The sequence below is a fragment of the Tachyglossus aculeatus genome, chromosome 22 (genome assembly GCF_015852505.1).
Source record: "Tachyglossus aculeatus isolate mTacAcu1 chromosome 22, mTacAcu1.pri, whole genome shotgun sequence".
NCBI lineage: Eukaryota > Metazoa > Chordata > Mammalia > Monotremata > Tachyglossidae > Tachyglossus > Tachyglossus aculeatus.
In genome coordinates, this window is record NC_052087.1 from 3,058,131 (window position 1) to 3,073,628 (window position 15,498).

Sequence of the window (15,498 nt, forward strand, 5' to 3'; positions counted from 1 at the left end):
TTGTTATACTCTCCCAAGTGCTTAGTATGGTGCTCTGCACACAGTAAGCTCTCAACAAGTATGACTGAATGAGTCAATTCCTCTAGACAATAAGCTCATTATGGGCAGAGAGCATGTCTACCCTCTCTGTTGCATTGTACTCTCCCAACCGCTTAGTACAGTGCTCTGCACATAGTAAGTGCTCAATAAATGCAGCCGATTGATTGACTGATCACCACAGGGCCGAATGTGCATTTTCAGGGGAGAAGACAGCTCCCACGCAACTCTACCAGCTAGACGGAGCGCAGGGGGGCCGGAAGATCTATTTGATCACACTGAGGTGGAAATCAGGAATTTGCTCACTGGATTCCACAATAGGTGTCCTTGTTCTGGTGACTAATTGTCATTAAATATTTTCAAATGTCCTGCTGGGTGAGCTGTTCCGGCCAGGAATCTGTGCTGCTGGAGTCTGGGTGTGTAGCTGATTCCGGGCAATTATGATGCAAAGTTCTGCTCTTCGACGGGAAAAGTTTATGAGCCAGCCTGGGGTCCCCACAGTGGAACGGGTGTGGAGGGGCAGGCTGGATATGGGGGTGGGGAAGGCCTGGTGAGAGCGAGGGCACAGATCCCCAGGGTTGAGGGTGTGGCGGTTGAATTTGAAGTGCCCCCTCCCACAATGTCCAGGAATGGAACAAAAGCAAATTGGAAGAGAAACAAGCAAAGTCCGAGGATCCATAGCTGCCCGGCAAGCTTTGGGCCGGAATTTTTGGCGTGATAGCCCACTTCATCCCTGTCTTCTCGGTGATTCCCCAGGCCCAGTGGTTCCGTCGTCCCTGTCAAGGAGTGGGCCTATGGATGGGGACATTTGGAGAGTGACTGTCAGAAGGAATTTCAAAATCATTGCTAAGCGGCCTTGGGCGAGCCTGGCATGCTGCCATGACACTGCAATTGCCCTCCATTTCTGCATGCTCCATGGGCGTGAGGGATGGGGGATGCTGAGGAGTCAGGCTACAATCAATCAATCAATCAATCAATCACATTTATTGAGTGCTTACTGTGTGCAGAGCACTGTACTAAGTGCTTGGGCAGTACAAGTTGGCAACATATCAAGACGGTCCCTACCCAACAGTGGGCTCACAGTCTAGAAGGGGGAGACAGAGAACAAAACCTAACATATTAACAAAATAAAATAAATAGAATAGATATGTACAAGTAAAATAAATAAATAGAGTAATAAATCCGTACAAACATATATACATATATGCAGGTGCTGTGGGGAAGGGAAGGAGGTAAGGTGAGGGGGATGGAGAGGGGGAGGAGGGGGAGAGGAAGGAGGGGCTCAGTGTGGGCAGGCCTCCTGGAGGAGGTGACCTCTCAGTAGGGCCTTGAAGGGAGGAAGAGAGCGAGCTTGGCGGATGTGGTGAGGGAGGGCATTCCAGGCCATTGGGATGACGTGGGCCGGGGGTCGACGGCGGCACACATCAGGGAAGCCTCCTTTTTTAGAATGCTTTGCAGGAGCTAAAAATAATCGTCATGGTATCTGTAAAGTGCTTACTGTGTGCCATGAATTGTACAAAGCACAGGGATAGATGCAAACCAATTAGGTTGGACACATTCCTTGTCCCATAGGGAGGGCTCACAGTCTCAATCCCCATTTTACAGATGAGCTGACTGAAGCCCAGAGAAGTGAATTGACTTGCTTACTCCCACAGCAGACAAGTGGCGGAGCCGGGATTAGAACCCATGACTCTGTAATTCCCAGGCCTGTGCTCTAACCGCTATGCTGTGCTGCTTCCCCAAGGCTGCCTAGAGAAGGCCGACCCCAGCCCTGGGATTAGCAATGCCAGATTGTGCTCGGAGCAGACTCCGGTCAATCAATCAATCAATCAATCGTATTTATTGAGCACTTACTGTGTGCAGAGCACTGTACTAAGCATTTGGGAAGGACAAGTTGGCAACATATAGAGACGGTCCCTACCCAACAGTGGGCTCACAGTCTAGAAGGGGGAGACAGAGAACAAAACAAAACATATTAACAAAATAAAATAAGTAGAATAGATATGTACAAGTAAAATAAATAAATAAATAGAGTAATACTTTGCCACAAGGAAAGTTCGGTCCAGTTTCAACCTACGAGGGAAGGCGGGGGCTTTCCAAGAGAGGGCAAAGAGGTAGATCGAAGGGAAGGGAAAGGTTCACGAAGCGGCTGGAGGGGAGGGGTGACTTGAAATGAGACTGAGATGACCCTCCCCCCTTTTTAAAAATGATATTTGTTAAGCACTTACTCTGCATCAAGCACTGTTCTAAGCCTGGGGGAGATATAAATTTATCAGGTTGGACACGGTCCTTGTCCCACTTGGGGCTCACAGTCTAAATTGGAGGGAGGGGGATTTCAGGTGGGGGTAACTGAGGCCCAGAGAAGTGAAATGACTTGCACAAGGTCAAACAGCAAGCAGTTGGCAAGCTCGTTGTGGGCAAGGAACATTTATTGTTATTATTATTTAGATAATTAGACAATATCAGATACTATTATTAGATATTATTATTATTAGATAGAGCACGGGCCTGGGAATAAGAAGGTCACTGGTTCTAATCCCGGCTCACCACTCGTCTGCTCTGTGACCTTGGGCAAGCCAATTTACTTCTCTGGGCCTCAGTTATCTCATCTGAAAAACGGGGATTGAGACAGTGAGTCCCACATAGGACAGGATCTGCATCCAACCTGATTTGCTTGTATCCACCCCAGCGCCTAGTACAGTGCCTGGCACGTAGTAAGCACTTACAACATACCATTATTATTATTATTAATAATAATAAGAGTGCCTTTGAGCCACCCCTTTCCCTCAGTGAGAAAAGGGACCAGGATGGCTGCGATCCAAGCTGAGCTGGAAACCACGTTCAGGGAAAATCACCGCAGGAAACCGCAGGGGATTTGCACATTCCCAGGGCTGGGGATGGAGGAATGGGCAGGAGACATGACCCGAGTTTCCTCCCACCCTTCCGATGCCAATTCCCGGGGTCCCTCGCCCACCTTTCCCGGGCACCTTAACCCAGAAAGGGACCCCGGAGGTTACTTTTAAAGGAGGAAAGCCTGGATTGTCCGCGTCGGAAAATGCTCGCAGGGTGACTCAAGTCACCAAGCCGGGCAAGCCTTCCCGGCCTAGACAATAACAGAGCTCTCCTGCGATCAAATCAGATCGGGCTCGCTGCGCGTGATTTATAGTTCTTCACAAAACAGGAAAGCATTTGTGAACAATAGTTACGGGAACCGGAGAGGGTCTGGGGGTTATTATGATGAAAATATTGTTGATTGTTCCTGCCAGAGAAATCTCCTTCTGCAGTTTGCTTCCTGAGAATGAATCAGCAGCATAAGCTGCTGATGAAAGTTGTTAATGAATAATACAATGGGCTTGTGCTGAACTCCTCCTCACAACTCCTATCGATTATCCCCATTCCGCTGGGACTTGTTTTTGGAACACGAGCCCTTTCCCAGGGCAGAAAAGGGCTCGGGATTCAGTTCCTGCAGAGAGATGGACAGTAGGAGGGGGCTGGCTTTGCCCTGCCTTTCTTTTTAAAATGGTATTTGTTAAGCACTTACTCTGTGCCCGGCACTGTACTGAGCGCTGGAGTAGCTACGACATAATCAGGATGGACACATGGTCCCTCTCCCACATACTGAATCCTCATTTTACAGATGAGGTAACAGAGGTACAGAGAAATTAAGTGACTTACCCAAGGTCGCACAGCAGGCAAGTGGTGGAGGTAGGATTAGAACCCAGGTCCTCTGACTCCATTCATTCATTCAACTGTATTTATTGAGTGCTCCAGGTCCTCTGACTCCATTCATTCATTCAGCTTTGCTATTTGTTAGAAAAGCAGTGTGGCTCAGTGGAAAGAGCATGGGCTTGGGTGTCAGAGGTCATGGGTTCTAATCTCGACGCCACTACTTGTCAGCTGTGTGACTTTGGGCAAGTCACTTAAGTTCTCTGTGCCTTAGTTACCCCATCTGTAAAACGGGGATTAAGACTGTGAGCCCCACGTGGGACACCCTGATTACCTTGTATCCTCCCCAGCGCTTACAACAGTGCTTGGCATATAGTAAGTGCTTAACAAATGCCATTATTATCATTATTCATTCATTCATAAAACATATTTATGGAGCACTTACTGTGTGCAGAGCACTGTACTATTCATTCATTCAATCATATTTATTGAGCGCTTACTGTGCTCAGAGAACTGTACTAAGAACTTCTAGACCGTGAACCCACTGTTGGGTAGGGACCGTCTCTACATGTTGCCAGCTTGTACTTCCCAAGCGCTTAGTACGGTACTCTGCACACAGTAAGCGCTCAATAAATACGATTGAATGAATGAATGAATGAACTTGGGAGAGTACAATATAACAATAAACAGACACATTCCGTGCCCATAACGAGTTCACAAGCCAGGGCTCTTTCATCCATTTATTCAACCGTATTTATTGAGTGCTTACTGTGTGCAGAGCACTGTACTAAGCGCTTGGAAAGTACAATTCTTTCCTCTTGGCCTAGTTCGGGGGGGAGCCTCCTGAGGTCGGAAACCAGAAGTAGGATGCGGATGAGAGGAATCAGGCCTCATTGGCTCATCCCCCATCAGAGGGGCACCTCATCTGGAAACTTTTGTTTCATTTCGTTGTCTGTCTCTCCCTTCTAGACTGTGAGCCCCTTGTTGGGTAGTGACCGTCTCTATATGTTGCCAATTTGGACTTCCCAAGTGCTTAGTACAGTGCTCTGCACACAGTAAGCGCTCAATAAATACGATGGAATGAATAAATGAACCTGGGCCAGCTGGGTAACTTCGGACAAGTCACTTAACTTCTCTGGGCCTCAGTTACCTCATCTGGAAACTTGTTTCGCTTTGTTTGTCTCCCCCCCTAGACTGTGAGCCCGTTGTTGGGGAGGGACCGTCTCTTTGTGTTGCCGATTTGTACGTCCCAAGCGCTTAGTACAGTGCTCTGCATCCAGTAAGCGCTCAATAAATACGATTGAATGAATGAATGAATGGGGGTCAAGACTGTTTTTGTTTCGTTTTGTTGTCTGTCTCCCCCTTCTAGACTGTGAGCCCGTTATTGGGGAAGGACCGTCTCTATCTGTTGCCGATTTGTACTTCCCAAGTGCTTAGTACAGTGCTCTGCACACAGTAAGCACTCAATAAGTACGATTGGATTGAATGAATGGGGATTAAGACTGTGAGCCTCATGTGGGACAACCTGATCATCATCATCATCATCAATCGTATTTATTGAGCGCTTACTATGTTCAGAGCACTGTACTAAGCGCTTGGGAAGTACAAATTGGCAACATATAGAGACAGTCCCTACCCAACAGTGGGCTCACAGTCTAAAAGGGGGAGACAGAGAACAAAACCAAACATACTAACAAAATAAAATAAAAAGAATAGATATGTACAAGTAAAATAAATAGAGTAATCAATATGTACAAACATTATTGTACAATTATTGTACAAACAACCTGATGACCTTGTATCCCCCCCATTGCTTAGAACAGTGCTTGGCACATAGTAAGTGCTTAGCAAATGCCATCATCATCATCATCATCATTATCATCATCATCACCGAGGAGACAAAATTCGGTTTTTTTTTTGGGGGGGGGGGGGCAAGGCCAGGGTGAAGTTACCCAAAATGCCACCAGGCGGAGCCACAGGCCAAATCCAGCCCACAATCGCAGGCCAATACGTTTCTCAATCAATCAATCAATCAATCATATTTATTGAGCGCTTACTGTGTGCAGAGCACTGTACTAAGCGCTTGGGAAGTACAATTTGGCAACATATAGAGACAGTCCCTACCCAACAGTGGGCTCACAGTCTAAAAGACTAAGGTGCCCCCTCCCACCTGGGCATTTAAAGACGTTTCTTGACAACCCGAATAACAATTTTGGTCTTTGTTAAGCGCTTGCTCTGTGCCAAGCCCTGGACGCCCTTTCCTGCATCTGATTTGGAAAGAGCCCGGGCTTGGGAGTCAGAGGTCGTGGGTTCTAATCCTGGCTCTGCCGCTTGTCAGCTGTGTGACTTTGGGGAAGTCACTTCACTTCTCTGTGCCGCAGCTACCTCAGCTGTAAAATGGGGATTAAAACTGTGAGCCCCACGTGGGACAACCTGATCACCTTGGAACAGTGTTTGGCACATAGTAAATGCTTAAGTGCTTAGTAAATGCTTCTAGACCGTGAGCCTGTTGTTGGGTAGGCACTGTCTCTATATGTTGCCAACTTGTACTTCCCAAGCGCTTAGTCCAGTGCTCTGCACACAGTAAGTGCTCAATAAATACGATTGAATGAATGAATGCTTAACAAATACCATTATTATTATTTGCTCTAACGCTTTTCTGCTGTTAACATTTACAGAGGGCAGACAGTGTGCTAAGCATTGGTAGGGATGCAAGAAAATGGTGTTTGGTAAGCACTTACTATGTGCCAGGCACTGTACTAAGCGCTGGGGTGGTTACAAGCAAATCGGGGTGGACACAGTCCCTGTCCCGCATAGGGCTCACAGTCTTATTCCCTTCTTTACAGACGAGGGAACTGAGGCACAGAGAAGTCAAGTGACTTGCCCACAGTCACACAGCAGACAAGTGGTGGAGCCGGGATTAGAATCCATAAGCTTCTGACCTCCTGGATGGCGCTCTCTCCACTACGCCAGGCTGTGTCCCTTACCGTGGGGAGGAAGAGCGTGTGGCATAGTGAGAATCTAATTCCATAATGAAAACAATTCAACAATAAAAATATCAGGAGAAATCAATCCTTGGAGGCTTCTCCCTCCTCTGGGCAAACAGCTCCTTGATCCCAGACCACTGCAACCTCCCCACTTTTTGCAAAGTTGACTCTTACAAGGTTTGGCAGAAGGAGCAGTGTCGTCTAATGGAAACAGCATGGGCCTGGGAGCCAGAGGACCTGAGTTCTAATCCTGGCTCTGCTGTGTGACCTTGGGCAAGTTGCCTCACTTCTCTGGGCCTCAGTTCCCTCATCTGTAAAATGGCTGTGAAATGCCTGTTCTCTCTCCTACATAGATTTTGGGCCCCATTTTGGGCTGTGTCTGATCTGAGAAGCAGCGTGGCTCAGTAGGAAAGAGCACAGGCTTTGGAGTCAGAGGTCATGGGTTCAAATCCAAGCTCCGCCAATTGTCAGCTGTGTGACCCTGGGCAAGTCACTTCACTTCTCTGTGCCTCAGTTACCTCATTTGTAAAATGGGGATTAAGACTGTGAGCCCCCCAAGGGACAACCTGATCACCTTGTATCCTCCCCAGCGCTTAGAACAGTGCTTTGCACATAGTAAGAACTAAATAAATGCCATTATTATTATTATTATCTGAATATCTCGAATCTACCTGAGCGCTTAGTGCAGTGCTGGGCATATAATAAGCCTTTAAAAAGTACCATAATTATTATTAAGAAGGTATGGGGGTGGGCGGAGAAGACTTTCAGACACAATGGATGGTCTTTAAAACACCTACAGGAATAATAAATATATAATCAATCAATCAATCAATTGTATTTATTGAGCGCTTACTTTGTGCAGAGCACTGTACTAAGCACTTGGGAAGTACAAGTTGGCAACATATAGAGACAGTCCCTACCCAACAGTGGGCTCACAGTCTAAAAGGTGCTGTTTGTTAAGTGCTGCCTGTTCAAAGTTCTGGATTAGATACAAGCAAATTGGGTTGAACACAGTCCCTGTCCTACATGGGGCTCACGGTCTTAACCCTCATTTTACAGATAACAGAACTGAGGCCCAGAGAAGTGAAGTGACTTGCCCGAGATCACACAGCAGAGAAGGGGCAGAGCCAAGATTAGAATCAGGCCTGTGCTCCATCCTCTAGGCTACGCTTGGTTTAAAACACCCTAGAACTTTGTCTCCAAAGAATGATCTCGCTTCATGGGTGGCTTCACTGCCCACAGTATGAGCTTAATAAATACCACTAATTGATTGACTGATCGCATCAAAGAACCAAGAAGCAGGTAAAAGGGAGAAGCCTCACTCAAACTATAATAATAATAATAATTTTGGCATTTTTCAAGTGCTTACTATGTATCAGGCACTGTACTAAGACCCGAGGTGGATGTATGCAAATCAGGTTGGACACAGTCCCTGTCCCATGTGGGGTTCACAGTCTCAATCCCCATTTTACAGATGAGGTAATTGAGGCCCAGAGAAGTGAAGTGACTTGCCCAAGGTCACACAGCAGACAAGTGGTGGAGCTGGGATTAGAACCCATGACCCTCTGACTCCCGGGCCGTACTTTATCTACTATGCCAGGCTGCCATTCTCAGTAGAATGGAAAGTGTTTTTATTCGAGATTTCCTGGATGTCCCCAGAGGACTAGTGCCCTGTGAAAAGCTTGCCCCTGCCTGCTGCCCCCAGAGTGCTTGCCCCATACCCAGAGTGGTGGCCCCCACCCTCACAGTGTGGATAGCGCCGATGCCACAAGACTTCCTGCATAAAGTAGGATGGTTACAGAGCTCATGGGGTTTCATGTTGCCACCTCTGATTCTCCTTGGTCCACTTTCAGGTGGTCGGGAAGAGTCGGCAAACCCGGTGGTGGCCAAGCAGCGTGGCCTTTTGGAAAGATCATGGGTCTGGAAATCAGAAGACCCGGGTTCTAATCCCGGCTCCGCTGCTTGTCTTTGCATGACCTTGGACAAGTCGCCTCGCTTCTCTGGGCCTCAATTTCCTCAAACTGCAAAACGAGGATTTGCTATCTGTTCCCCCTTCTCCTTAGACTGTGAAACCCATGTGGGTTGGCGACTGTGTCCAACCTGATTGATTTGTATCAATCCCAACGCGTAGAACGGAGGTTGGCACACCGTAAGCGCTTAATAAATACCCTAAAAAAAGGAGGCGGAGCGAGAGGCAACAGATCTCTATCTCACTTCTCCTCTTGCTTAACCACTGCTGTCCCTCTGCTGCAGCCCCTGCCCTTGCCAACACTGTGGTGCAATAGCTGCTTCCTGGCCGTTTCCTGTGGGTTTCTGATGTGGCCATTTTGATACGGTGGCCCTGGAGACCCCCGGTCTATATCTAGTAGTGGTGAGAGGTAGTCCAAGAGGCAGCTGTGTGACATATGTCTGTACATGTGTGTTTCTGCCCGTCTCTGAGTGTGTCAGTCTGCTTAGGTGTGTCTGCAAGCAGAATAATGTGGCCTAATGGGTAGAGAATGGTCCTGGGACTAAGAAGGACCGTGGTTCTAATTCCGCTCCACCACTTGTCTGTCGCATGACCTTCACTTCTTTGTGCCTCAGTTCTCTCATCTGTAAAATGAGGTTTAAGACTGTGAGCCCCATGTGAGACAGGGACTACGTCCAACCTGATTATCTTGTATCTACCCCAGTGCTTAGAACAGTGCCTGGCACATAGTAAGTGCTTAGTAAATGCCGAAATTATTATTATATAGCTCTGTGTATGTGTGTCTGCTTGTGCATATTTATGTCTATGTTCTATCTCTGCATGCTTCTGTCCTGTCCTGTCCTGTCCTGTCCTGTCCTGTCCTCTCCTCTCCTCGTACAGTTCTTCTGGCCAATTCCAGAAAGATTCTAGCTGGAAAGAAGTGGTCAGTTAAATAGTTGGTGGAAATATACATCCCGAAAGCCATCCTGGCTGTTGATTTAGCTTAGAACAGGGCTTAATTCCAATGCTTAGAACAGTGCTTGACACATAGCAAGTGCTTAACAAATACCATCATCATTATTACTATTATTATTTGGACGCAGCACTACTGACATCTGTTTTGCCTCTAGAAAGCGGCAGGTGAAATGCTGAGAGCAGAACCAAAGCCCACACCTGGTCTTCATTGACCTCATAAAGGGTTTCAACCCGGTGAGTCACCGTGGCTTGTGACTTGTTCTGCATAAGTTCAGCAGTCCAGAAAAGTTTCATACTATCATGAGATTACTCCTCAATGGAATGACAGAATTTATCTCACTCTCTTGCTCTGTCATAGTACTTGTTCAGCACTTACTATGTTCCAAGCACTTTTCTAAGTGCTGGAGTAAATGCAATTTAATAATAATCGTTATTATTATGGTATTTGTTAAGTGCTTATTGTGTGCTAAGTGCTGGGGTAAATAAAAGGTAATCAGGTTGTCCCACGTGGGGCTCACAGTCAGGTTAGACACAGTCCCTGTCTCACATGGGGCTTACAGCCTAAGTAGGAGTGAGTAGGATTTAATCCCCATTTTACAGATGAGGTAACTGGGGCACAGTGAAGTGAAATGACTTGCCCAAGGTCACAAAGCAGATGAATGGCAGAGATGAGATTAGAACCCAGGTCCTCTGACTCCCAGGCAGGCCTGTGCTTTTTCCACTCAGTCTCAGTTCTGAATTAAGGCTGCTTCTTAACTGCCTTCGTTGCAACAAATGATAACAAGTAAGTCTTTATTCTCACACTAACATTTTTTATCTTGAGGATTGCAGCCTTGCTGACTGATGCCATCAAAGGGGTGGAACCTGGGGTCTCCAGGATATCACTTAGAGGCAGACTCTCCAATTTGCAGCAACTTTGGGGAAAAAGTCTCGTCCCTGAGGTACAATTGAAAAACCCTGGTTGGCTGCCTTAACTGGGTCCAGGAAAATCCAGCGTGGCCCAAATGAGCTCTAAATGAAGAATAATTTCCCTTAGAGAATATTTTAAACAGCAATAATGTGTTCAAGACCCCAGAATTGACCGAAACAATATATGTTTTTTAAGGAATGTTAGAAAAAATCACAATAAGTCTTGCCCCTTCCCTTCTCCCTTCCCTAACAGCCATCTTCAACTGTTTACTCTCCAATGGCTTCTTTGAGAAGCAGCGTGGCTCAGTGGAAAGAGCCCGGGCTTTGGAGTCATGGGTTCGAATCCCGGCTCTGCCAATTGTCAGCTGTGTGACTTTGGGCAAGTCACTTCACTTCTCTGGGCCTCAGTTCCCTCAACTGTAAATTGGGGATTAAGACTGTGAGCCCCCCGTGGGACAACCTGATCTCCTTGTAATCTCCCCAGCGCTTAGTACAGTGCTTTACACATAGTAAGTGCTTAATAAATGCCATTATTATTATTATTATTATTATTATTATAATTCCCCACTGCTTTCAAATAAGTACATGTCTCTCTTACACTAAAAAAACCCTCCCTTGACCCCATGGCTCCCTTCAGCTATCGCCCCATCTCCCTCCTACCATTCCTCTCCAAATTCTTCAAGCGAGTTGTCTACACCTGCTGTCTCAAGTTCCTTTCCTCCAATTCTCTCCTCAACTCCCACCAATTTGACTTCTGTCCCCTTCATAGAAACCACCCTATCAAAGGTCACCAATGATCCCCTTCTTGCCAAATCCAACGGCCTCTATTCCATTCTAATCCTTCTCAAACTCTCAGCTGCCTTCAAAACTGTCCCTCATCCCCTTCTCCTGGAAATATTATCCAAACTTGGCTTCACTGACACTGTTCTCTCCTGGTTCTCCTCATCTCTTTAGCTGCCTATTCTCAGTCTCTTTTGCGGGCTCCTCTCCTGCCTCCCACCCCCTAACTATGGGGGTCCCTCAAGGTTCAGTTCTGGGTCCCCTTCCACTCTCCATTTACATCCACTCCCTTGGAGAATTTATTTGCTTACTTGGCTTCAACTATCACCTCTATGCAGCTGATTCCCAAGTCTACATCACCAGCCTTGATCTCTCTCTCCTTCTGCAGCCTCACATTTCCTCCTGCCTTCAAGACATCTCTACTTGGAAGTCCTCCCATCACCTCAAACTTAATATGACTAAATTGAACTTCTTTATCTTCCCACCCAAACCCCGTCCTCCTGCTCACTTTCCCATTACTGTGGACGGCACCACCACCCTTCCTCTCTCACAAGCCCCTAACCTTGGCACTATCTTTGACTCCTGTCTCTCATTCAACCCACATATTCGATCCATCACTAAATCCTGTCAGTTCGACCTTCATAACACTGATAAAATCCACCTTTTCCTTTCCATCCAAACTGCTATCGTGTTAATCTAAGCACTTGTCCTATCCCACCATGAATACAGTATTAGCCTCATTGCTGATCTCCTTATCTCTTGTCTCTCCCCACTCCAGTCCATACTTCATTCTGCTGCCTGGATCATTTTTCCTACAAAAACATTCAGGCCACATTTCCCACTCCTCGAGAACCTCCAGTGGTTACTCATCCACCTCTGCATCAAACAGAAATTCCTCACCTTTGGCTTTAAAGCATTTAATCACCTTGCCCTGTCCTACCTCACCTCACTACTTTTCTACTACGACCCAGCCCATTCAGTCCATTCAATCGTATTAATTGAGCGCTTACTGTGTGCAGAGCACTGTACTAAGCACTTGGGAAATACAAGTTGGCAACACACTAGGCTCCTCTAATGCCAATCTTGTCACTGTTCCTCGATCTCGTCTAGCTCACCATTGACTTTTAGCCCACGTCCTGCCTCCGGCCTGGAATTCTCTCCCTCTTCATATCAGACAGACAGTTGCTCTCCAACTTCAAAGCCTTATTGAAGGCATATCTCCTCCAAGAGGCCTTCTCTTCCTAAACCTTCCTTTTCTCCTGCATTCCCTTCTGTGCCATCTTGACTTGCTCCCTTTATTCATCCCCCCTCTCTGCCCTACAGCAATTATGGACACATCTGAAATTTTATTTATTTATATTAATGTCTTGTCCCCATTATTAGACAGTAAGTTCTCTGTGGGCAGGGAATGTGTCTGTGACATTGTCACATTGTACTCGCCCAAGTGCTTAGTACAGCTCTGCACTCAGTAAGTTCTCAGTAATATGATTGACTGACTGACTAGCCCAGCTAAGGGAGATAACCTTTAAAACTCTGTTCCCACTGGACTTCTCTCTCTACTTCCCTTGTGTGAAAACACCTAAAAAATCAAATCCTCAAAATCATTTGGATTGTTCATCCCCTACTTTTCAACCATCATGTCCAAATATGCTTCTTTTATTTTGTGATATCAATCCCATGTCCTCACAGGGCATAAGAATTACTTTTCAAAAGTGCCCTAAAACAATCCCAGCCACTATATATATGTGGCTGACATAGGACGGTAGGCTCATTGTGGGTAGGGATTGTGTCTGCCTATTGTTATATTGTACTCTCCCAACCGCTTAGTATAGTGCTCTGCATGCTGTAAGTGCTCAATAAATACAATTGAATGGATATGAGAAGAACAGGGTTAAAAACACTTTTATTTGTCTCACTCTGTTATTGACCAATTTGCTTCCGTACCTCCTATGGCTTTATTCCCCTTTAGGCCTTTCCCAGTTTTCCTCCTCGATTCTCTTTGGCATCATCTCATCTCCTAAATGAAAGCCCCATAATAGGGACCAGTCTTTCTTCCATTTTTATACTGTTGAACGTTTTCTAATTGGTTGCCCGACTCAGTCTTCTTAGTCCACGTTTCTCTTTGTTAACTTTTCATTCATTCATTCTTTCATTCACTCGATCATATTTATTGAGCGCTTACTGTGGGCAAAGCACTGTACGAAGCGCTTGGGTTAGTACAATGCAACAATAAACGGTGACATTCCCTGCCCACAACAAGCTTACAGTCTAGAGAGAGGGAGATAGACATTAATACAAATAAATAAAATTCATTCATTCAATCATATTTATTGAGCGCTTATTGTGTGCAGAGTTTGACATGATTAGCTATTAATAATAAATCACCGTTATTTATTAATTTATAAATACCCCTCCAAAGAAATATCTCCCATTATCTTCAAACACCTTGAAGTAGTGGCCCACTTCCTGTTCCTTGACTATTACTGTAATATTCATTCATTCAATCATATTTATTGAGCGCTTACTGTCTGCATCATACCAATCAATCAATCAATCAATCGTATTTATTGAGCGCTTTCTGTGTGCAGAGCACTGTACTGAGCGCTTGGGAAGTACAAGTCGGCAACACATAGAGACAGTCCCTACCCAACAGTGGGCTCACAGTCTAGAAGGGGGAGACAGAGAACAAAACCAAACATACTAACAAAATAAAATAAATAGAATAGGGCCACCCCCATGCAACCTACAAACACACCGTCACATACCCCCTCTCTCTCCCTCTTGCTAACAAACATTTCGAGGCACACCGGAGGGCCCACCGTAAGGGCCCACCGTAAGGACCGTGGGGCTTTTATTGATGAAAAAGATCGGGCGGCATGGGGGCGGGGGGGAGCGGGGTCTCTTGAGGGTGATATTCTGTCTCAGGCTGTGGGGGCACGGGGGGTCCGGGGGGTCCGGCAGGGAGGGCCCCAGGGCAGAGGCGGTGGGCGGCAGCCCTTGGGAGGCGATGTACTTCTTGTAGGCCTCGCGGATGATCTTGAAGGTGAGGGCGGTGGCGTAGGGGATGTCAGTGATGGGGTCGCGGAAGCGGGCGGGCCGGTGGGTCCCGGGGCAGATCTCGTGCACGGGCACCCGGGGCGGCCGGCCCCGCGGGAACCACGAGCTGAAGGTCTCGTCGTCGCTGAACGTCACCAGGGTGCGAGAGCAGAGGGCCGGGGTCGCTGGTGGCGCGGGGGCCGGGTCCAGCCCCTCGACGTCCACGTTCTCCTCGCGGGCACCGGGGTCGGCCAGCAGCGGCACGGTCAGCGAGTGGAAGGAGATGATGGGCCCCGGGCAGAGGCGATTCTTATACACCTGCTTCTTCTTGTCGGCCTCCAGGTGCTCGTACGTCTCCAGTGAGCACAAGTTGAGCTCCTCGGTGTCCTTGGCCTCGCGCAGCAGCTCCTCCTGGGTCAGCGGCCGCTCGCAGTGGGGGCCCTTGCGGTGCCGAGACTGGCCCTGACGCTTCTGCACCCAGAACGTCTGCTGCATGTGCTCCGCCGTCAACTGGTGCATCGACTTGCGGCTGTCGCTCCCGTCGTCCAGCAGCTTGGGCAGCAGCCGCCCCTTCTCCTCTCGGGCCTTCTGGGAGCTGCCGGGTAGGGCGCTGGCCTTGCGCGGCCTCAGGCTCTTGAGGGTTTCCTTGTAAGCCTTAAGGACTACTCGCCGCTTGCGCTTGGGCTCATCCACCTTGCCGTCGCTGGCCGGCTCATCCCCCTCGTCGATGTTGAAGTCGGAGTCCACCTCGTCCTCCGTGTCCGACTGGTCCCCCTAGTACTCGTCGTCCCTGGACTCCTTGGTGACGCCACCATAGGTGGTCTGGTAAAACTCATCCTCCTCCTCAGCCTCCAGAAGCCCGGACAGATGGTTCCCCGCCGTCTTCCGGGGCACGCGACCCCCAGTCAGGCTCATGGCGCCGACCCCTGACCCCCAGGGCTGGTCCTTGGCCGGTCCTAGGCCGTGGGCCGCTCGGCATGCCACTACCTCCGCCTGCCCACTGCCCACTGGTAATAATAATAATAATAATGGCATTTATTAAGCGCTTACTATGTGCAAAACACTGTTCTAAGCTCTGGATTGAATGGATATGAGAAGAACAGGGTTAAAACCGCTTTTATTTGTCTCACTCTGTTATTGACCAGTTTGTTTCTGTACCTC

General features: G+C 47.7%; 1 pseudogene; it reads right to left on the bottom strand.

The window, feature by feature from the left end:
* Positions 1 to 395: 395 nt before the first annotated feature.
* Positions 396 to 15,252, bottom strand: LOC119943460 (annotated as a pseudogene).
* Positions 15,253 to 15,498: the final 246 nt, after the last annotated feature.